The following is a 19,054-nucleotide window of genomic DNA, read 5'->3' on the forward strand; positions in this document are numbered from 1 at the left end:
CACTTCCTTCCACACACGTACCAATGCTTCTCCTGGGGTCCGATATGATGCCTTCCAGGAAACAAGCAATATGCCGTTCCACTGAACGCTTGGCCCCAGGACAGCGCCATAGGATCGAGTCTTGGCGATGTCCTGCCATCTTCTGTATTAATGGTTGCAGCAACATTGTGTGTGGAGGCTTCATTAGAAATATTGAAGGGACAGGATCATAATCAGAAAAGTCTCTGGCCTTTGAGGATTCCCAGCTCCTGTGACCTTGTATGTCAAGTGACATGGGTTGGCAACATGTGGTGAGGAATATGTAAAAAGATGGGAGAAGCCTGCCATCAATCAGGAGACCTGTGATAAATTCATTCTCCTTTGGCCCTTTCACAGGAAAATGTGAGCTGAGTTGTCCCCTCCAGAAAGTAACCTGACAACCTTTACATCAAGAGTCTAAGTTCTATCATGGGTCCTGAGTTAAACACTTGATTTCCAACATTAGAACTTTGCTGAAAATTCATTACATGAAAGAAAGGCATTGTAAGGCCAAGACAATGCATCAATGACCAATACCTGTGGACACATCATGTATGTCCTATGCCACATGAATACAGAAAAAACATTTTTGGAAATATCTCATAAATACTGTGGTGTAGAAACTCACTAACTGTTACCTTGAAAAGATGAAGAACTGCATCTACAGCAGAAGGAGCAATCCTGTTACAACAAATTGCATGTAGTTTAAAGACTAAAGTATTTGCATGACTCTATCAACAAGGCCTTACATGAAAATAGATCTTTGTTTGTGGTCAGAGAAACATAAGGTATTTTCTTCCTTACGCTGGCTATACAAATAGGTCATAATCCCACCTAATGCAAACATATCTAAGCCCCACCGTTTCCACTGAGAGAGATAAACATGTGTTTTACTCTGTCTCCCTCCCCACTAAAATCAGTGGAACTAAAAAGTGCTTCTCAGCTGTGGTGTGTAATGAAAATCAGAGGCTGCAGTGAGGGAGAATTTTTTTAATGGTAGGCATGTGTCTTTCTTGGAATAAAATATAGTGAGACATTTATTTTTTGGTTTCATAACATATGTATTGTAAATATAACAATGATAACCTGCTATTTATGCACTTGAAGCAAGAGTGCAATTCTATACACATCTTCCACACGAGTTGTTTACTCTGGAATATTTATGGTTTGTTCACTTGTTGTTTGGGGCAGCCACAAGTTATTACATCATTGTCCCCTGTTTTCCTCACCATTCTTCAACTTTTCTGAGAGCTTAGAAAGTATGCTTTTCAGGGGAAGTGCACAACACCAGCACAATCTCTCCGCCAGCGTCGTGTGGACAGTGCGCACTTAATGCATCTGGTGTGCTTTGTATGAGCATGTGTGAAGGGCCTCATACATGAGACCTGCTAACCATGCCAGGCTGCACTGATAACTTTTAAAGAAAACTTTGGCAAATGCAGGCTGCCCTCCCTAACCCCTTTTGTCCAGCTTCCTTCTGGCACATATATATCATAGTCATCCGGAGCAGCTGGCCATACATAATTAACCAGTGTTCACTTGAGACACCCCACCTCTTGTTCATCTCAGGGCACACACAGTGCCCTCATTGTACTCCATCTTCCCTGAAAAGAGAAAGATGCTATATAAATATAGAGCAAAGTTGAAAACAACTGTTAGGTTTTGAGACTCATTTTTTTTCTACACCAAATAGATAACTGAAAGCAATTTAGAAATGGAAGAAGGCCATTTACACCATCTAGAATAATTCACCCACTCTATTGTTTCCAACCTAAGTGCTTTTTCTAACATTACATATGATACATCCTCAATAGTAGCTTCTATTGCTGCCTTTGATTCAATTTCAAATATTATTTACTCATCTTAAAAAGTGATTGCTTTCTAAAACTCCTTGCTGCCTGCTGTCAACTGAATTGGATTTCCTCACATGTCTCTATTGTTCGAGTGTCTTAGTTTTGCTTCTCTTAGTCTTATAAGAATAATGTCCATCCAGTTTTCAGTCAGAACCCCATTAAAGGATTATTGGAATTTATTATTCTCATTTCCTTGAAATGGTTACAAAAGGCTGTTCCTGTACCCCACTATCTGTTCCTTTAAATATACAGGAAACATTAGAAATTATTTGCCCATCTTGATGTACAAAATCATAATAAATTGACTGATCCAACAACTTCCCAGTCCAAGAGTAGAATCCTTTTGTTTTTGTTGTTCACTTGATCAGGGTTCTGGTGTCAAGTCAAAATATCATATGAAATGTTTTTCTTTGAATTTTGTTTTAAGAGAGAAGATGAGAAAATATGGGTGAAAACAGAATTTAAAAGAATCCACACACTGTTGCTAAATCCAGGGAATGTTAATTATAGTTGCAACCAAATGAAATAAATGGGATAAGTTTGTTATGCTAACTTAGCTTAGTTTGGACCAATGGGTCTGCATGCAGACCTCACAGGAAAAATAGTAAGAAGAAATTCTATTACTTTAGTTTATATTGCAACTGCTGCATAAAATATCTAAGGGTTAGAAGACTTCTAATTGTTTGCAGATTGCTTTCTGATACGGGACCATTCTGGGATATTCTGAACAGAAAAAATTGTTCTGACAGTGTGCTAAGGAGCATAACTTCTATCAGCTAAGGATAATGTAATCCAGGCCTATATGTGAAAAGAAACAATAGAAACTGGAATGTGAGGTTAGGAAGTGGGACAAAGACACACACACACACACACACACACAGGGTGGGGGGAGAGTGAGGGAGGGAGTTTTGGGCTCTATAAAATGTGGAATTATCTTCAAGATACTGGCAGTCTCTTTTAATATCTGAGCTGTGTGACGGTGGATGTTATGTTGTAGGGGTTTAAGCTGTGTGCCTCTGCTTCAACTCTGTGTATTTGTAAATTAATTCAAATATTACCAAACGCTGTAAGCCTCCAAAGACCTTCTTCCCACAGGGACCACATCTGGGTATGTGCCCCATCCCTGGAATTTCTTACGGCTTGGGGAACAGAGCAAAGAAAAATGTAACAATATTACTGTAATTATCACCTTTTTATGTGGAAAATGTGCAGGTACACATTTTAAACAACATGACTTTTGTGGTGCTGTGAATATTATTGTAAAAAGATTAAGCTTAGATAGATAAGATATTGTTTGTTCCAGGATCTAAACTCTTAGCTCTGACATATGCTAAGTGCACATGGGAAAAAGAGGTGGCATATTTTAATCTATATCTTGAAAGCTATTTCTTTTCATTTAATCCTGAAAATATAATAAAAATGTTTGAATATCTTTATCTCTTATGCATCTGCAAGGACAGATAAGAAAGATTAGGGTCAAGTTAGAAAAAAGGGGGGTTTAAAATACTCTTCAGGATTTGATCTAGGAGATATATTTCTGTTTTGTTGTTGTTCAGTTTTAGTTAACCTCATTTTTTAAGAACATCAGATGATGCTAGCCCCACTACAACTTAGTAGAAATGGGATATTCAGGTGAGGAGATTACCTACCATATTTTTCACAGTTTGTGACAGAAAAGTATTCTATCATGACATGTGGCAGCTGAAGTACAATGGAATCATAATTAATATGGATAAAATATTAGCTTAAGCATAGTATACAAAGAATATAAATTGTGAATTAGAGATTTCTCATGTTAGTGACCAGTGATGTAGAATAATGCCAAGTTGCCTGATATGAAAATGAATCTTCCATTTTCAGAGGGATATATCAAAACATAAACTATGAATATATTCTGTTTTGTTTATAATAACTTTTGTGCTTTGATTTATTCATAGGAACTTTGACTTAGATAGAACTTTGATTTAGATATAACAGAAAAACTTTTGACACATCTTCAGCTATACCAATTCTCACAATCAGCAATGAGCTTCCTTGAGAAATAAGTTATTGTTGTTATAAGCTGCTCTGACGTATGAGTGTCTTCCTTGACAGGCCTGCTCAACTCTTGTAAATGCAAAGCTGTGGCTTTCTTTATAAAACTAATCCTTCTCATAGCTGGTCTTTCTCCTCTTCTCTTGCCTCCAGCTTGTGCCAGAAGTACAAGCAGCCTCAACTCGGTCACTTTTGCTTCCATGGTAGTTTCTGGAGTGATCTAGGATCTACTTGTTGCCTTTCTTCTGGTCCAGGGTATTTGCAAATTTCTTCTTCAACACCATACTTTGAATGAATCAATGTCCTTCATGCCAGCTTTCTTCACTGTCCAGGTTTCAAACCCATACATAGTGATCAAGAGTACAATAGTGTGGATGATCTTGGCCTTGATCTCCAGTGAAACATTCTTACAGTTGACAATTTTTTATACTTCCTTTATTGCTGCCCTTCCAAGTCTTCTAATTTCATCACTGCAGTCTCCATTTGATTTGAGGATTGAGTCAAGGTATGCAAAATCTTCCACAATTATCCATTTTTGCAAACACCTTTATATCTTATTTCAATTGTTACATCGCAGAAAGGTGCACCTGGCACCTCCGCTTCTTTTTGACACCAGGTGAAAAACGTTTTATTCTCCCAATATTTTAACAGCCAAATATTTAACTTTACTTTTTATATTGTATTTTATCATGCACCATTGCTAAAACTCTGGGCCAACTCAATTGCAACTGCTGTGGTCTTATTGTTTTATGTATTTTTGGTGTTTGCTTTTAACTTTCTTAACCACCCAGAGAGCTTCAGCTATTGGGTGATATAACGATGAAACAAACAAACAATAAACAATAGCAACATTCTGTCAATTTTAAAGCCCTTTGACCCCTACTTATATTGCTGCATATATTTTGTTTTCAGTCTGATAGCTGATATTTGTCTTTGGCACCATCCTATGCACTTTATTTTTATGCGCAAAGTAACATTACTGCCTCTAAAATATCTGTTGGGACTGCAGGTTTGAACCAAGAATTGATGGTCTGAGTCTAGATTGTACTCTACTGAGCTTAGTCTTTGGGCTCAGAAGAGAAGATGGATGTGTCCCAACCACCCTTATCACTGGCAGGCCATATACATACAGCCTCTGTGTCAGTTAGGCCTACTATGGATGCAGGGGTTTGGCTTTCTGCTTTCTCTGATCAGCTCCCTTCTCTGAGACTTGCTCAGTTTCCTAGCTCCAGTAACTGACCTCATGGGTACTAATCTGGAGAAGACACACTCCACATCTGGTTTTGGGTTTTGCTGCCCACAGTCCTGCCTGTCCATTACATTTTTTTCAAAGCCATTTAAGGCATGCATAAACTTGACTAGTGTTACTTGGGGGCTATTGTAGGAGGAGGTCACATGTTCTCTTGCATCACTCCAAATGTGCATTTATGGTTAGGTGTAGCACTGCCGCTTTCTGAAATAGTTCCAAAATGAATTATTTGCTAAGCTTGCTGTGTTCTCATCAGCTGGGATTATATGTGCAGCTTGCAGTGTATCTACGCAAGCCATTTTTGGAGGGATTAGACGCTATACTTGCTTGCAGCTACAGGCATTTTGCTACCTGATATTTGTGTGATAGCAAATGGCCTCCCTTTCAACTCCAGCAGCCAAGGTGCACGGGGGACAGGTGTCAGGGAAAAGTGAACCCAGGTATGCTGGGGGTGTACAATAAAAATATGATTTCATTCAAACATACGGGAAATGCATGCAGCATGTAGATAGCTTCAAATAGGATTACAAGGATAGTTTCTGTACAAGATGCTTTTTATAATTTATTAGTTACATAGGCAGTTGGACGGCCGAGAATGAGGTGGCTAGATGGAGTCACTGAAGCAGTTGGTGTGAGCTTGAGTGGACTCCGGGGGATGGTGGAGGACAGGAAGGCCTGGAGGAATGTTGTCCATGGGGTCACGATGGGTTGGACACGACTCTTTGGGACTAACAACAACAACAGGCAGTTTGGAGGAGGATGGGGGACCAGCAGAGCTTTTGCAAGAGGCACCTGAGAGTGGAAACAAAAGGATTGAATGGATCAAGACTAAGGAACATGAGGAACAAGACTTGCAACATAGTTTCCTGATCAGGATGCCCATCTTAAAATTGCTCTTGTCAGTTTCAGGCTTTTTGCAGCCAGATAATCCCGACAGTACTGTGTCTGCCCAAGTTATACAGGCACCTGAGGCAGAAAATCTCACAAGATCCTCTCTTTGGAAACAAAACTATAACAGTAATAAATCAAATAACTATTTCATATCAGTTCATGGCATTTCAAATATGTTGCTTCCTTACTCTGCCTACTGGCAATATCAACTCAGTGGAAATGGCTGTGAATGGGCTAAGTCTGTGCCTGACCAATAACTGGAATCAGAAGGTCCATACATAGAATACCAATTCTGGCTCCCTTGCTATGGCTGCCTATACACTTCTAAGTCTGGTTTGAAAGTGTTGGTTTCAACCTATAAAACTGTACTCAGTCAGTTTGGAGCAACAATACTTGATGGAATGTCTTTCCCGGCTGCAATCTATCCTGACGCTATGATCAACATGCAGTGCCTTATCCAACTACCACCTCCAAGGGAGGCTCAGGTGGGGCAACGATAAGGACTTTCTTCATGGTAGCCCCCAAATTATGGCATGATCTCCCCACTGAGGTTCACCTGGTGCCAACTTTACCATCTTTTTAGCACCAGGCTAAAACTGCCATCTATGGCCAAGCATTTAATAGTTAGAAATAGCACTGGGATGGTGGGGGAATTCTGGGAGGCTCAGCTATATGAACCTGTCTTAACTGTTAACTTCAGTTTTACATTTTTGATGTTTTACTATTTACATTTTAAATTGCGTTTTATTGTATTTTAATTGTTTACACAGCTAGAGTTTTGGCTAGTGGCTAGTATGGAAAAAAAAATGATGATGATGATGGAGATGCACAGGTAAGTGAAACTCAGCTAGAAAGAAAGTTTGTCAAGTTTGATTGAACATAAGGAGGAACCTACTATCATACATGCTTTGTGGAATGATGGAGATGAAGAAATGTGCCCAGAGAGCATGGGGGCCTTTTGAAATAAGGCCTCAGACTCCTCCTCCTCCTCCTCGAGTTGTAGTAGAACCCTTGATATCATGTTGTAACACATTTGCAAGAGGATTTGAGGGTAAAGTGGCCTCTATCCATCATGACTTGGATCTCATTATTAATGAAGCATTGTTAGTGGAAGTGTCCAGAGCACTGTTATCCAGGTTTGGTGGATGACTTAGTCTAAGGATGTGACTAAGCTGCTTGGTTGAGACTAGCCCACCTGTATGCCTTCTATGGTTTTTTTTAACCTAGTAGGGAAGGAATGTTTGTGTGAGCCTGCACGGTTATATGTCTATATAGTCTATAATTGGGGCTTTCTCTGCAGTGGCGCCCCATCTATGGAATGCGCTCCCCAGAGAGGTCTGCCTGGCGCTGTTATTTGTTTTTCGGTGCCAGGCTAAGACCTTTTTATTTAAAACTCATTTTAATTGTTAACTTATTTGTATTTATAGGATTTTAAATCTTTTAATCCGAGATGCACCGGGTTTTAATATTTTTACTTGTATAATTGTTATATTTATGTATTTTGTTTTTGTGGTGAGCCGCCCCGAGGCTTTGTTGCGATGGGGGTGGCATAAAAATGTTTTAAATAAATAAAATGAATAAATGGTCAGAAAGGGGCAATCTTCATGCAAGACTTTCCTATGGTTTGTTGTTGCTGTTTCTTCAAGAACAACTTTTGTGCTTGCATTTCTAGCTCTAAAATCCAAAGCTGTGCCTGAGCTATTCACACACAATTACTTTTTAATCAAGATACATCTCCAGTTTTCAGTATGTGTGTACTGAATTAATAGAATGTTAGGCATTTACATTATGGAGGGGTTTTAATTTGAGAGAATAATTATGATGTGGGAGGCGGCAATGAAATCATGTGAATTTAAATGAAGTTATATATTCATGAATCTATGCTCAAGTGAAATGAATTGCTGCAAGCAAATGATATATGTCATAATAAGTGAATTACAGCATATTTGGATTGAAATAATCCACTCTTTGATTTTATTTTTACTAATTAAAATGCATTACAAATGTTTCCCAGTTTGCAGAAGAACTATAAATTGTGAAGACATGGTTGTAGATAAACAAGCAACAGTATTTCACAGCCGTTAAACTCCTGCATAATAGGCTGGCATATTTGGGGAAATCTTACTTGCAAGATAACTGCTCCATGCATCTATTATACATTGATCCTCTGGTAGACTCTCAGCATGGAAAAGATCACCTAAACGTAATCCTGATGTCAGGAACAGCAAGAACACCAAAATACAGTTAGTTGCAGGCAACCAGGCGGCCTGTAGGGAAGTTCATTGCCAAAGCGGTTGGTGCACTAAGCTGCTGCCTCTGGACATTTTAGGCTAAAGATGCACTTGGCCAGCAATGAAGCCAGCTAGCAGGAACCTCAGTTCCTGTTGGGGAACTGAAATATAACCAACATCTACAGCAGTTTGTTGGTTACATGGGGGCAAGGTCAGCTATGATTCTGACGGAGGGGCTTTTCAATCAGCATTATGTGCAAGGTCAGGACTGTGCTATGCATGCAGTGCTCTCCAATGTGTGCCTACTCAGGCATTACTCGTGCCTACTGAGCTCAATGGGGGTCTTACTCCATGCATACAGATTGCAGCCTGACTCTATTTCCATTTATTAAAGTTGGGCAATTCTAGCCAAAGGTCTCAAGGTCGCTTCTAATACACCTAAAATAAACAGGCAGAACCCCTCTGTTCATTCCGAAGCTCCGCAGCCATTTCCATCTGTGGAGTGTAAAGTTGTACGCTGCTTGACTTCTCCTGGGGGTCTCAAAATTAGCTGAAACCAAGTGCGCAATCATTCACGGAAGCTGAGCCAACTTGCAGGTGATTAAGGTGCAATCTTACGCGTGTCCGGTCAGAAGATGCTACCCAGTGAAGGAACAGATAGGAAGTAAAGGCCTACAGCTTCCAACTCGCAGGCCATTCATCCTGCTTAGAGAGGAGCGGGATCGCATCCTTTCAGCAGCAGCTGCTGAAGGCCCGCAGAGCGGGTTTAAATTTGCGCGGGAAAGCCGTTGGCGGCGCGAGAGCAGGGGGGCGCGGGGGGGGGAGACCTTTGGAACCCCAGGCTCGGGCGGGCGGGAGCGCGCTTCCTGCCTCCCAGCGCAGGCAATGCGGGGCGCGCGCGCCCGCCCGCGCGCGGCTCGAGGGAAAGGGGCGAGCGCGTGCGCAGCGCGAGGGGCATTACGTCAGCGTCAGCTGTCAGCCCAGCGCAGCCCGGCCGCCGCCGCCGCCGCAGCGGATGAGGCTTGCACCGGCGGCGAGTTCCGGGGCGTGTGCGTGCGGGGAGGCGGGTTCCGAGGAGGACCCTGCTAGCAGCGGAGGAGTGTCTGCCCTTCCCTCGCTTATCGCAGCCGGCCGGGCGCCTGGGCTTGAGAGGGCGACCCCCTGCAAGGCGCTTCATCCTCGTCTTGCCCTTGGGGTGAGTGTCGGGGCGGCTTTTCCTCGGGGGAGCAAACGAGGAAGGCGGAGGAGGAGGAGCGGGCGAGGGAGAGCGAGCGTGAGGCGAGGAGGGGCGGCCCCCGCCCCCCTGCGCCGCTGGAGTGGGCACGGGAGGCAGCCCGCACCTTGCCCCGTGTCGTGTGACTGCGCGGGCCTGGGCCGGGGGCAGCGGCCGGCCTCCCCACCCGTGGGTGCGCCAGCGGGGAGCCGGGCTCCCGCGCCCCGGGTCCTTCCTCGCCTGCCGCTCCGCCCTGGCTCGTGGCGCCCCGGTGGGTGCGATTGGCTGCCGCTCGGCCTCCCGGGCGAGGGAGGATGATGCTCCTGGATGCCGCTGCTGCATCATCGTGACCAGCCATCTCTTTTCCAGGCCAGGGGGATGACCGTGTTCTGACTGGGCGAGCAGTGGCTGGGCTCGCTTGGTTGGGCAGGGGCCACCCCTCTGCCCCCGAAGCCCTCTCCGCTCCTGCGCCCGAGCTGTGGGGTTGTGGTCTGCCAAGTGTTCCTTGGTCTATGCCTGGCATTGAAATCAGATGCTGGCGTAAGGCTTATCTCTAACGTGCCCTGTTGTCCTGTGCCTGCCTATGGAAATAAATCCCGCTTGACAATGTAGGACTTATTTTTGGGTAAGTATGGATAAAGTAGGACAGTAGGCCTCTCCCTTCCCTGTTTGATGGTTGGCTTGCAGCAGGAGGTGGCCTTCTGGGGTTGGTTCATATTGGAGAGGCCTTCTGCATCCTTCTACGGGGTGTGGGGCAGACTGGGCAGTGCGGTGTGCATTAATCTGTCCTTTTGAAGGTAGGGTGCTTCTGCTCATGGACTTGCGCTTACTTCCCATAGTTGCTTGTCTTCTTAGGAACAGTGAATGAAGTACCAGATGTTTGCCTTTTGCATCTGTGTCTATCGTGATTCATATTGTGTTTACATATGTGTCCACCATGATTCACTATAGGCTTGCCCTCCCAAGGAAGGTAATACTGAGTTTTCTTCTTTTACTCCCCTCCCCTTTTCTTTTTCTTTTTCAGACTTTGAAGCTCAGTGACCTTGAGCAAGCCACTACTTCTTGTCCCAATCTCTCATAGCTCTTGTGAGGATAAATGGCACAACAGTTGTAAACCATTTGCAAATTGAAAGAGCTATAGAACTAATAACTAACAATATTTTAACTTTCTCCCAAATAGTTGGTAGAAAAGCCTACCAGTCAGTATGTTTGAGAGAATGCAGGGGTAATGACATTAATATTCCTTATCCTGCCTTCCTTGCCACAGCTGCTTTCCCAAAGGGTCCTTTCTTTTTTATTATGCCAGCCCTTTTTCTTATCTTTTTTTCTGCTGTCTCCCTTTTGCTTCTTTCCAGCTGCTATAGACAGAGGGAAAGGGTAGGCCTGAAATACTTCAGTCCATATGAGAGAGGCAGCCTGTATTCAGATGACATGGCAAACCATACCGTTGTTTGAGCCTGTCATCTCATAGCAAACCCCTGTCTTAAGCAGCTTTATGAAGGAGAGTTTGCAGTGATTATGTTTTGCCATTGCAACTGAATTCTTTAACCACTGACAAACAGCATTTATCATATAGCTTGGTCTCAAGAGGCTGTTGTGCTGAAAAGATAGGAGAGATTTTATGAAGCTGATTGCTGAGCAGATGGAAGTTGGAAACGGACAAGTAGCTCTACATTGCCTATTGTACATTTCAGAGCTCAAGCTATGCTAGGAGTTCTCCCCTGTGTTTAACACAGATCATGATGGTTAAAGACTGGTAGGGTGCAGGGGACAACATGATCTTCATGCTCAGTTGCCTTTAAAATGGAATAAACTTCCCTGGGGTGATCCGTTGATCATTCTCTCTCAGGCTGTGCTCCCACTGGATAGGCATTTGGTGGGAAGGCTGTGGGCCTTGCTTATAGTATAGGGTCATTTGTGGGACAGCTTTTGCACTCCCACTTGACACTACTGCACAGGTAGGGTTTGATTTAAACTTAAATTAGGGAAGGCCAACATTTTTCAATGATGCTTTTACTAGCTAGATTTCAATATCTTGGATGCAGATGTTTATGTTTTTAAAGATAACTGAAAACTTTTTAGCATAGGTTGCTTTAATTTTAAATACATACTGTGATAAATAAATATTAGGCAATAACAGTTACATAATAGCTTGTTCAAATATGTATCAAATATTCTGTCTGGAAATTCATGTCTGTAAATGTCTAGGGAAAATACTTTTTTTAATGTCACAGTGGAGGGGGATTTGGTATATCTTCTAAATCTTTTTCACTGGGAAATTCATTCTGCTATGACTCAGGAAAATTGATCAGAAGTATCTTTTCAAAATTTGTCTGGCATATGGGTGTCCTTAATACCCTTTTTTCCCATGGGTTAATGATCAATAATTTTACAAGGCTTACAGATCAGTCCTCTGCAGAGTGAGGTACATCAAAGCCCACTGGAATCTGCAAGTTTACCTGTCTATGTACAGATTGGGCTGTAATCCTTTATTGGTTTTCTGGATCCTCAGATGGCAAGGTCTTGTCTGTCTGGGTGTGGCCTGTGCCACCAGGTTGGTACTGCAAGCGCTATATTAGAAGGGCTGTTTTGTTGTGTTAATCATTGTTAAAAACAATTAGAGTTTAGTTTTACATTTTAAAACCTAATTTTTATCAAATACCAGGAAAGACAAGATGTGTGGTGCTCACAAATGGCACTTTGCTTAATTTACCGTAATAGTTAAAGGGGATATCTATAGTTAAATATCTATATATCTAATATATCTATATATGTAAATATCTATAGTTAAATACTATAGTTAACTATAGTATCTATAGTTAAATAGTCAAGGTAACTTTTTCTTTATTTTCCATGAGTTACAACAATAATGTTTGTAGACTATGGGTTTTGGATTGGTGTTTTTTGAAATAGTTAATTTTTTAACATTTATAGGAAAGCAAAAGCCTCTTGTAGAAATGTTTTAATCTTTCTTGGAAATATATTTACTTGAATCCCAAGGTAATTTAACTTAAGGAGGTTCACAAAAAGAAAGCTTACTATATTCTCCTCCCACTGCTGCAGCCCTCAAAAGCCAAACAATGTGGATGGGATAAGCTGCTAGGTAACTGGAGTGCTCCAAAATTAGACCTGGATAAAGAGGTTCAGGGAAGGAAAGTTTTCTTCCCCAACAGCCCCTTGTGTCCATCCCAGATTGTACCATTGCATGCCCTCAGCCCTCTGGAGGGGTCCTTGTGGGCCACTGGGCTTCAGGAGGGAGGAGAGGTGGGAACCTTCTTTCTGTGAACTTACAAAAGTTAATATATTCTAAGTCCAGTCAATATGCCTTTTAGATAATAGGTATTAAGCAAACCACTAAGTTGCCACGTGTTCCTGGAATGTCTGCTCTTCAAGGAACATCTACCACTGTCTACCTTATAGGAACTTCCTGAAGAGTTATTTTTTACACTGAGTCTTATTTTATTGAAGAATATTATGTAATTTGTAAGCTTTCTTGGAATGATTTGTATCCTGAAAGGTGATATTTAAATTGCTGTGATGATGATTAATGAAAATAGTAAGATCTGCATTTCTGAACAATCCCAAGTATTAAAAATCCTACTTTTCAACAAAGATTGACTTCTAAAAGTGTCTTACAGTTAAAAAGAACAAAAGGCACATTATATTAAAGGTAGAACACTCTATTCTGGTCCCTGGGACTCCATGTAATAGTCCACATTAGAGGCACTTCTTTTCAATGGAAGGGGCTTGAAGAAGCTGCAGATGGACTTGTGACTGATTGCTCATAAAGATGTCTGCCTATAGAAGCAGTCTTTGATGTTCTGCAGGGTCAGCTGGTTCCTAGCAGTTGACAACATTCTGCCTTGAGATCTAATCTCTTACAATGCAGTGCATTAACAAATATTTTGAAATGAAACTTGTAAATTTTCATAGCATCATTGTCTGGACTCCAGTAGGATGTTAAAAGTGAGATACAAGGTTTGTGTTCTGTGTTAGTATTTAAATATTGTCTTTTTCTCATTCAATAAATGAGGTGATTCCCCATTGTTTTTCTGAAATATGAGGTGTCTTGACCATTGATGGAAACCCTTTCATACACCATCCGCCTTAGATATCTACATGGGTTGACATCAATTTCAGAGAACTTTATAAGCAACAATATCAAAGGATGCTCTTAAGCTGATCTGGAAGGGAAGTTAACTGCAATTTGGTTTGTAAATTGAGCAATCCCGGCTGCTATAGAAGAAATAATTTTGTTGATAGTAATCAGTTCCACACTGCTTCCGGTCAGGTTATTCTGGAGACATTCCTTCAAAAGGAATACAAAACCAAACTTTTTACAGCATTCCCACTTATATCATGTAAACAAGCTAAGCTATGGCAGAGACAAAAAATGTATTGATGGGGTGGTAGAGGACATGATTCTGGAGCACATTAAAAGTTACAAAATGTATTGCTGGATTAAAGTGAATATAAGGTACCTGCTTAATTAAATGTATTGCTGGATTAAACCTAAGGTACCTGCTTCCTATCCAGAAGAGAAGCTTTCTGGTAGTTGACAATTGTGTAGTTCATTAGCTTTTAATCTTTTTAAAAATAATTTTGAAAGTTCTAATACAGGTGTAACTATAAAACTGTTGGGTTCTTGGCTGCTGCTGTACTGTTGAATCCCTCATGCATATTGCTAAGCTTTAATGTGTCATCTCCTAAATCTGCAATGGTAACCCAAAAGGGGAAGAAAGTGAACTCAATGTGCCTGGATAGAATGGGAGGATGATAGAGCAGGGAGTTGAAATTAGGGGAGCAAAATCCTAATAAAAGTTAACTATTATTCCTGTAGGTGTCAGTGAAGGGTAGGGTGCAGACCTTAGGACAGTAGATGGTATCCAGCTGGCCGCAGGAAATTTTGGATTCTGAGCTCTGACACTGGAAGCATCCCCTGCAGTTGGCGCTGGTTCTTTCCATGCCAGCTCTGAGGGAACAAGACCATCCTTGGTGCTGGTGCTGGGAGGGCATTCTGGAGGAGATGGGGAGGGGAGGGGCAAGGGTTCGCCAGGATATGAGTTGTCTGAGCTGCACCTTTGTCTGTTCTTGTGAGCAGGTCTCTTTCAGTATAGGAGTGTGAGAAAACATTTGCTTCCCTGCTCCTTCCATCCTCAGTTGAATCCCGCAATCTGAGTGCAGAGGACTGCAAGCACCCCTGTTGGATTGCTCCCTTAGTAACCCACACATGCATTAGTAATCCCTAGGTTAATACTAATGGGCACTTCAACAGTCTACAAACATAGGGTATCACCTAGTCGAAGTTAAGTAGTTTTACATTATGTTGGTAAAGGAGTTCAGCTCTTGGCTAATTCTCAGATTGGAAGCAATGATACCCAAAGGTGCTACATGTTGACTGGATTCCACTCAAGTTTAGTAGTAAAAGGCATTTGCATCATATGAAAATATATTTATTACAATTGTCTGTTACCGTTACATGTGTGTTATAGTGGTTAAGAGTATAGGGCTGGGACTCAGGAGATCTGGGTTCTAGTCCCCACTCAGCCATGGAGCTAACTGGGTGACTTCAGGCCAGTTAGAATCTCAGTCCAGCCTACCTCACAGGGTGGTTGTGAGAAGCTTGAGAGGCGGAGGAGAATTATGTAAGCCACCTTGAGGGGAAAAACAGGATACAAGTATAATAATATATATTTTAATAACTGTAAATGGATACTGTGCTCTTCAGTGCAGCTTTTAGAATACTTCCTGTCAGGTCATTTGTTCTTAGTCACCACAGTTGACTAGGCAAGTGGATGTTTATATGACTGAGGTACTTCACTGAATCCTAGTGCTGACAGTCAATACAGGCAGTTAGTCATTCAAACTGACAGCAAAGTTATGTCAGGTAAGAGCTACTATTTTTGAGTACACATGGCTCACTAGGGAGACAAGCCTCTCTTCTATGAACCATTGGTACAGGCATTGCTTAAAATGTATAATTATTATCCATAGCACTATTATGCAGTCTTCAGTGCATTATTAGTAGCCAAGCATGATATCTTTGTGGCAATTTTCCATAAATAAGATCTGAGTTGGAGTAAATCAAATTTATTGCAATTTCAGCAAAATAAACAAGCATTAAAAAACAAAACATTTTGCATCGTGCAGAATATAAAGGACAGTATTCACAGTATTGAAAATCGTTATGTTTAGTTCACTTGAGTTCCTAGCTCAAAGAAGAAACACTTAGTTCACTTTCAGTCAGTGCTCATTTCTGTGCATTGTATCCAATGCATTCTCGATCTATTCTAGTCTGTTAGTGTTGGTTTTCAGAGAATATTGACTGCTGTGTGCTCTCACTAAATAATTACTTAGATTTATCATGCATTATTTCTTCATCATGTTTCTTTTCTTCTTGTCACCTTTCTTCAATGCCAAGATTTAACACCCATACAATACAGTATGATTGGGAATACAATAGTTTGGATGATCTTGACCTTACACCAGTAAAACATCCTTACATTTGATGGTTTTTTTTCTGGTTCCTGCTGTCCTTTTGGCATTGCTCATTCATCTTTGAATTTCTTGGCAGCAGTCTCCCTTTGAATTGATGACTGAGCCAAAGTATGCAACATTTTTCACAATTTCAATGTTTTCATTATTAATTGTAGAGTTTTTAATTCTTCTGCAGGCATACTTTTTGTTTTCCTAATATTCAGCTACAGTTTTGCTTTTGTGCTTTCTTCTTCCACTTTTATCAGGTGCTGTTTCAAGGCATTGCTGCTATTTGCACATCTTAATTTAGTGGTGTTTCTTCCACCAAATTTTACTCCTCCTCCTGATTTTAAGCTTTCTCTAAGGCATGTTCTGAGTACAGATTTAACGGATAGGGAGATAAATACATCCCTGTCTGACATCTTTGCTTATGGGAAACCATTCTGTTTTTCAATATCTTGTCCTAACTGTAGCTTCCTGCCTCCCAGGTTTTCAATTGATAGGACAATCAAGTGCTGTGGCACACCCATTTCTTTTGGGACCATCTCTAGCTTCTCATAATCTATATAGTCAAAGGCTTTGCTGTAGTCTATAAAACATAGACTGATCTCCTGAAATTGTTTGGTGTGCTCCTGTAGCCAACATACATTTACAATTCTATCTCCAGTGCCTCTTCCTTTTTGAAATCCAGCTTGGACGTCCTGCGTTTCTCACTCCATATAAGGTAGTACTCTTTGTTGTATTTTCAGTATCAGTTTGCTTACATGGAGATCAATGCTATGGTCTAATGGTTGCTACACTCCTTTGCCTGGCCTTTCTTGGGGTTTGGAAGATATACTGAATGTTCCCAGTCTGTGGGACATTATCTTGTTTTCCATATTTGTTGACATATTTTTGTTAGTATTTGGACTCCTACAGCTTGGAATAGTTTTACTGGTATCCTGTCTACTCCAGGTGCATTATTCTTTGTGGGTACTTTCAGAGCGGCTTTCACTTCACCTTCTAATATTGCAGGCTCTTCTTCATAGAATTCTGCTTTGAAGAAGTCTGTCATCCTTTCATTTCACCTGTATATTCTTTTCACCTCCTCCTGGCCATGTGGTATGTTTCCTTATTTGTCTTTTAGCATTCCTAATCTAGGTTTGAATTTCCCTTTGATTCCTTAGATCTTCTGGAAGAGGTCTCTTGCTTTGTTGCTCTTTCTGTTTCTTTGCGCTGGTCATTGTAATAGTTCTTTTTTTATGCTGTGTGATAGTTGCTGAAAAGTTGCATTCAGGATTCGGAGCCCTTTTGTTTCTCACCTGTGCTTTGCAAGTGTGAGTGTTTATTCTGTCATCCATATAGGCTTTTTCTTGTTGATGCAGAAATTGTCTTTTGGCATTCTTCCCTAATGATCTCTCTGGTTTCAGTTGTTCTGAAACCAGAGGTGGTCAATTAAGTTGAGCAATGAAAATCTCTTCTACATGTGGACTTTAAATTTGTCAGGGATGTTACTGAAGTTATATTTTTGGCACTATGCTTCTGTTGGTGATCTCTTTTCGCTTGACCTTGATTTTTGAAGTTAAGAACTGGTGGTCAGTACCACAGTCTGCTTCTGGTCTTGGCAGCAAGAATACAGGTTCTATACCTTCTGCTTCCAATTTCATTATCTATTCGATTTCTTCATTGGCCATCTGGTGAAGTCCATGTATACAGTCATTTGAGTGGTTCCTTGAAGTACATGTTTGCAATGAACAGGTTGTTGGCTTCACAAAATTCTACAAGTCATTCTCCTGCTTTATTTCTTACCCCTCGGCCAAATTTTCCTACGATATTTGGTTCTGCTTTGCTTTCTACTTTTGCCTTCTAGCAGCATATCTTGTTTTGGTCTTACCAATTTTCTCTTGAACACCTGCATGAAAGTTTTCCATTTCTTCTTCAACATCTCTTGTTGGAGAGCCACTCCAGTTCTTCTAAGTTTGTCATTTCTGAAGTAAAGCACTTTATGTTTGTCTGATTGGATACGTCCCATTCCAGTCCACTTTAGTTTACTTATACCAAGTACTGTGATGTTCATTCTTTCCATTTCTTGTTTTACAATATCCAATTTTCCTTGATTCAGACATCTCACATTCCATTTCCCAATTGTTTGTGTTGCGCAGCGATGAATGTCAGATGCTGCACATGTCAGCTACTATACTTCCTTTCGGTTTTGATCTAGTAATGTCACTAGTGACAGCGCTACTTGTATTTATCATTTGCCCTTCTCTAGTAGCTCACAAAGTGCTTTCTAACTTGAAGGTCCCATCTTTTGGCACCATCTCGTTTCTTTTTGGATTGTTTCATCATAGGGTTTTGGGGGTAAGAAGATTACCACATCCTCCTCCTCTGCAGTACTAACCAGAGTTAGCTTGAGCATCACTGTCCTTGTCTGTGAAAGATCTTCCACCAGCATTGCCTTTAACTACTACCACCTTGTCACTGCCTTTCAGAAGTTTTTCCACGCCCTGCACCATGGGTGGGATCCCTTCTCTTTTTGCTGATGTGACAGTTACTGCTAACTGCTTTGTCATTTATTAACTAGAAATTATATTGTGTTCAATTTCCTAACACTAATTGATTCGTTGTTCAGGAAGTTAGACGTATTTACATATGATTTGTTAGTCATCTAGTGCTTGTGTTTACTTTGAGCTAAGTCGTAATGCCAAAACACAAGACTAGGATGTAGCATTGCTACAGTGAAACCACTAGAAGAATCAAGACAGTTGGTAAATGTAATTATTGAGAGCAGGCCTATGTTAACAATGCAACAAGAATGAACAAGCATTTAACAATATGTAGAAAAACACAAGACACATATAGCAATTAACTAGAAAGACAAAAAGTGGTGCTACTCAATATTTAGAGCATAGGAAAATCTTCTGGAAAATTTTCCAGTTCTGCTTTTTCCAGAAAACCCATATTACTTCTATGAATGTAATATGCTGTAGTCTTGAACGTTTATTGCACCTCATGGCCCAAAATACCTTTTTGTTATTTTTATTTAACATCAAAAATAAAACATTTAAACAAAGGAAGGATGAGGGCAAGAGACAAAATATTCTGACAA

General features: G+C 41.0%; 1 protein-coding gene across 6 annotated transcripts in view; it reads left to right on the top strand.

The window, feature by feature from the left end:
• The first annotated feature begins 9,313 nt into the window (after positions 1-9,313).
• Positions 9,314-19,054, top strand: part of CCSER2 (coiled-coil serine rich protein 2) — a 68,592-nt gene continuing 58,851 nt past the window's right edge. For 3 of the 6 annotated variants that reach the window (XM_044420352.1, XM_044420356.1, XM_044420357.1), the window contains exon 1: positions 9,319-9,471. The gene's annotated coding sequence lies outside the window, so the exon portion shown is untranslated. Of the gene's footprint in view, positions 9,472-9,858; positions 10,115-10,847; positions 12,044-19,054 lie in introns of those variants that run through there. The other 3 variants (XM_044420353.1, XR_006413752.1, XM_044420354.1) reach the window with 3 other exon arrangements.

This window comes from Varanus komodoensis, unplaced genomic scaffold (assembly GCF_004798865.1).
Source record: "Varanus komodoensis strain SLA01 unplaced genomic scaffold, ASM479886v1 scaffold11, whole genome shotgun sequence".
Taxonomy (NCBI): domain Eukaryota; kingdom Metazoa; phylum Chordata; class Lepidosauria; order Squamata; family Varanidae; genus Varanus; species Varanus komodoensis.